Genomic DNA, 5,402 nt, shown 5'->3' on the forward strand with positions numbered 1-5,402 from the left:
CTCGGTGGGACTTTCCCTCCGAGTTGTGCTCACGCTCGTTGCGCTGTCATGCTGAGTCACTGTTTGAGCAAGGTCACACCCACGTGTACCTGTGCCACGAGGTCGGGCCAAATCACCCTCCATCAATTGCCCCCCACTCCCTGTGCTGGCGGCGGTGACCCAGCGCGGGGAGGTCATGACGCGTCGGGTGGATTTGGCATCGGTATTTATGTCGCTTTGTCTTGCGCTCCGTCCAGCTGTACCAACACCCGGTTCGACCGAAAAAAGATTCAAGTCGCGTCCAGATTACGCGCAGACTTCACGCAACTTGGACTTTGCGGACGTCAAAAACGCGCTAAATTGTTTTCGCCTCGATGAACCCGCAGTTGCAGCTATAAATAGGGGGTCCCTTGGCCATTTTCTTCGCCACAAAGCTTTCGTCGTTAGCGTTTGAGCTCGCGCCAGGGGTCTCTTAGCTCGGGTCCTCCGGTTCGTTATGTTCTTCCAGTCCGGTTGCGTTTCTTTGGTGATTCCTCCCGAGCTTCCTTTTCCCTTCTAGTTTGTTTCTTTCTTTTAGTTCGGTATGTCGTCTAGTGTAGACAGTCTCATCGACGAGCCTGAGGTAGGTACCTCGGCTCGAGGTGTCTCCTCTGCTGCCCAGCCATTCGAAGTACGGGTGGCTTCGGGTCATCTGGCGTCCACCTCCCACCGAGGTCGGGAACCAGATCAGTTCGGGCCTTCCATAATGACTTCGGAGAGGCTTCAGGACCTCATACAGAGGTTCCGCCTCCCTAACGAGTACTCATATAGTCTTCCCACTAGCAACTTCCCATGGGAGCACGGTTCCAACGAGATCGTGATCTTCAGGGAACAATTGATAGTCGGACTCAGACTTCCCCTTCACCCTTTGATCATTGAGGTGTTGGTACACTTTAACATCACCCTGGACCAACTCCACCCGAACTCCATAAGGAATGTGGTGGGGTCCATTTCTCTTTGCTTTGACCGTTCCCTCTCCATAGATTTAAATGTTCTCAGTACAATTTTGGCTATAAAGAAGAGCGCTTCAGGCGCTCTCCCCGGGCATAGGCGATCCTATTACCTGTCCCCTCGCCCGGGTTTCAAACTCATGCACAAGCTCCCGAGCAAAGTCCCAACTTGGAAGCGGGACTACTTCGTAGTCCGGAGCAGTACGGGGTGGCCCTTCCCCACCAATTGGAGGATAGCCGTTCAAGACCCTGGTGTCATCCTGGATGGGAAGACCAAGAAGGAGCTCCAATCACTGGCTCAGCTCGGGTTGCATTATAAAGACTTCACTTCTGAGGAGAAGCTCGTCCGAGTGAGCTTGAGTCCGGGTAGGTCTTACCCACTTCGGCTTTCCGTTCATATATTTGCTTCGGGTTGCTGATGTCGTGTTTCACTGCAGGTCCCATGGAGGCGGAGAAAATAGACAACTAGAAGCTCTTCCACCAGATGAAGAGGAAGAAACGCGTGGCAAAGAAGGCGCGCGTTGGGTCCCCGCAAGTTTCAGCCGAGCCTCAACTTCCGCAGACTTCTGCCTCGGGGCCCGAGGTGGCAGCCGCGCCCGTCATCGACTTGGAAGAAAGGGCTGTGCCTAAGGGGCCCGAGGTGATGGCGAAACCTGCCGTTAAGCCCACCGAGCCTGCTGCCGAGCCCACCAAACTTGCCAGAGAAACCGTTGCTGAGGCCAACGCTGCTGCTGCCGAGGCTCATCCTGCCGAAGCTGCTGTCGAGGCCTCCGAGAGTTCTACTAACGATGTGGAGATGACGGCTTCCAGCTCGGAGGGTCAGGGGAGCCAAACCGTCCTGAACCCCCAGTGTAGCCTGAAGAAGAGTAAGCTGGCTGCAAACTCGGGGGAGGTCAGCGAGTGGGCCGAACTCACTCCTGGTCAGCTCGGCGCCCGAGCTGCCACTCATACTATGGTGGTGAGTCCCCCTTCTTTTTTCTTTTTCTTCCTTTCTCTTTTTTTTTTTTTTGCTGGTCTCCCTCTTAACCGGTTCTCCTTTTTGCAGGTGAACTCCGCCATTTGCGCTTTGACCCTCCAATTAGATCGACATCTGAGGCGGGCTCTGGAGGCTGAGAAATCATCTCGCGCAGCCCATACTGAGTTGAGGGCAGCTCGTTGTCAGGTTCACCGCTTGGAGAGTGACGCCTCGGCTCAAAAGAGTTTCATCGAGGTGTTAATGTCAGAGAAGGGGGAGTTGGCTCGAGACAAAGACAAGTTGAGGGCCGAAGTGAACGGTCTCAAGGTCGGTCAGGAGGCCTTAGGGCTCGAGGTGAGCAGCCTCAAGGCTGAGCGGGATGCCCTGAGACTCGAGGTACAAGGCCTCAAGGAGGCGAAGGGGAAACTGGAGCATGAAGTGGGGTACCTCCAGGAGGACATAAGGGAGAAGACTGCAATCTTCGAGGGTGCTCTCGAGGAGGCCAAGACCCAGGCCATCATTGACTACGTCAACTCTTCGAGATTCGACGACATGATGACGGAGGCCTACCGTAAGGGCTTCAAGCTCAGTCGGTGGCTGATCAGGCACCTCTACCCTGAGTTGGACACGAGCGCCATTACTACTTCGCGGATTACTAACGACATCGTGCGTCAATCAAAAGATGACCCCGATTCCGAGGATGAGGGTGTCAAAGATGGAGCAGAGGATGCCGGTCTAGATACTGTCCCCGAGGGGGTCCCTGATAGAGGCGGCGAGCCCCCAAAGTAGTTTGCTCTTTATATTTGTAACTTAGTCTTTTCCCTTTCTGAACTGTGAATGTACTATCCTGAGCCTTTGAGCTCGGGTAAAAATTCTTGTACCTGAACTCTCTTTTTAATGAAATATAGTTTCTTTCGAGTATCTCTTAGTGCAAAAATACTTCTAAGTGTGAGTGGACTCCGAGCTGGTCAATTTAATGTGTAGGTTACCCGAGCTGTGTAAGAGCAGCAGGGGTGTAGATGTCGTAGGGTTCATACCCGAGTTGTCTTTCCCTTAAGGGTTAGAGATTACCGGGTTTTTGTCAGTTTGGCGTTTTGTGGCCGTTAGGCTTTGGGAGGGATTCGTAGTCCGTTCCTGAATTTCCCTCATGCTGAGGTGGCACGTGGCCTTTTCTTGTGCACTCTTTATCTTTGCTAAGTATGGAGTAATGAAAGTTCTTCTTTTTCCCCTAAGTATGGTGTGCACTCTTTATCTTTGCTAAGGCGATCTTAACACCCGAGCTATTAGAGCTACGTACCCGAAGTGAGTGACAAAGTAGGGTACATGCCCGACCTGTCTGCACTCGGGTTAAGTTGACATCGGCTGTCCTTAACTGGTTCAACTCGTTGCATGCCAGGGCGGGCTATTCGTTAGAAGGTTCGTGCCCGAACCGCCTGCACCTTGGGCGTTGTAAGTACTTAGTTCATGCTAATGAGGCGATTAAGTCTTGTACGCTGCCGAGGTCTTTTCATTAGCTTGACGTTTTAGCCCTTAGGCTGGAGGAGTGGCTCATGGCCCATTTCGGGGTCTACCCATGCCATAAAGGTGACTGGGTCCTGTTGTGCCGAGGTCATGTTAGCTCGGTATTCTGGCCCTTAGGCTTAGGGAGTGGCTCGTGGCCTACTCGATTCTTACAGATAATATTGTCTTAGGTTGACAATATTCCATGCTCGAGGTACTTGTTTCCCTTCAAGGGTCTTGAGCTCGTATGTTCCTTCCCCGAGCACTCGTTTCACTCGGTAAGGGCCCTCCTAGTTGGACCCGAACTTGCCAGCGCCGGGCTCAGGTACCATAGCTTTACGAAGGACCAGGTCGCCAACGCGGAGGTTCCGCTTCTTGACCATGGCATTATAGTACCGAGCTACTCTCTGCTGGTAGGCTGCGGTCCTGATGTACGCGAGGTCCCTTACTTCGTCGAGTAGATCGAGGTTGGTACGTAGCTCATCTTCGTTTGTCTGATCACTGTATGCTTCTAGTCGCAGCGTAGGTACTTCGATCTCTGCGGGGATCACTGCTTCGGTGCCGTAGGTGAGATTGAAGGGTGTTTCTCCCGTGGCGGTCTTCTCCGTGGTCTGGTAGGCCCATAGGACACTGGGTAGTTCGTCTGCCCACAATCCTTTAGCTCGGTCCAGCCGTGCCTTTAGTCCGCGGGGGATAACTCTGTTCGTGACTTCTGCCTGACCGTTTGCTTGAGGGTGCGCAACTAAAGTAAAATTCTGTGGGATTCCCATGTCTCAGCACCAGTCTTGAAATTTGATGTCCTCGAACTGCTTGCCGTTGTCGGAGATCAATACCCGAGGTAATCCGAAGTGGCACACGATGTTCTTCCAAAAGAAGTTTTGAACATTTTGGGTTGTGATCGTCACGAGGGGTTCGACTTCTACCCACTTGGTAAAATAGTCCACTGCTACTACTAAGAACTTCCTTCCACCCGTTGCTGGTGGGAATGGCCCGAGTAGATCGATGCCCCACTGTGCAAAGGGCCACGGGCTGGTGAGATACTTGAGGTCGGCAGTGGGTTGGTGGTGAATATTGGCATGTTTCTGGCATTTGTCACATTTTCTGACGAGCTCAATAGCGTCTGCCTTCATTGTTGGCCAATAATACCCTTGTCGAAGTGCCTTTTGGGCGAGGGACCTGCCCCTCAAGTGTCCACCGCACAGACCCTCATGGGTGTCGCGGAGTACGAGCTTGAGTTCGGTAGGTCGTAAGCAACGCAAGTAGGGGAGCGTGTAAGATCTCCGGTATAGTTGTTCGTCTATCATGACATATTTGGCTGCCTGGCGCTGTACCCTTCTAGCTGCATTGTGGTCTGCAGGGAGGGTCCCGTGTAGTAAGAAGATCGCGAACGGGTAATCCAGCTCGGCTCTGCTTGAACGATGGGAGCGTCCTCCTCTGCCCCCTGAGAATGCTAGGCCGAGACAGGTCCTCTATGTACACGGTTCTCATGGTGATGTCACTGGTGCTGGCTAACCTGGACAGCGCGTCGGCCTCAACGTTCTCTAACCTAGGGATTTGTCTGATAAAGTGTGACTGGGAGTTGAGCAGGGCCTCTCTGACTTTGGCTAAGTAAGCGATCATGGTTGGCTCGCGAGCTTCGTACTCGCCGGTGACCTGGTTGACCACAAGCTGGGAGTCGCTACAGATAACGATGTGCTTGGCTTTTACTTCTCTGGCTAGAGGTAGTCCAGCTATCAACGTCTCGTACTCCGCTTCATTGTTAGATGTTGCGAACTCGAAGCGTAGCGCGTACTCCAGTTTCATGCCACTTGGGCCATGCAGGACTATTCTGGCTCCGCTGCCCTACTGGTTCGAGGAGCCATCTACGTGAAGGATCCAGGGCTCCTCATCCTAGCTCGAGCTTGGCCGAACTAGGAGAGATGCCGCACTAGTTGCTACCTCACAAGGCTCGGACTCGACCAGCCTAGGAGCTTCGGGCT

This window comes from Nelumbo nucifera, chromosome 1, assembly GCF_055504915.1.
Source record: "Nelumbo nucifera cultivar China Antique chromosome 1, China Antique-T2T, whole genome shotgun sequence".
NCBI lineage: Eukaryota > Viridiplantae > Streptophyta > Magnoliopsida > Proteales > Nelumbonaceae > Nelumbo > Nelumbo nucifera.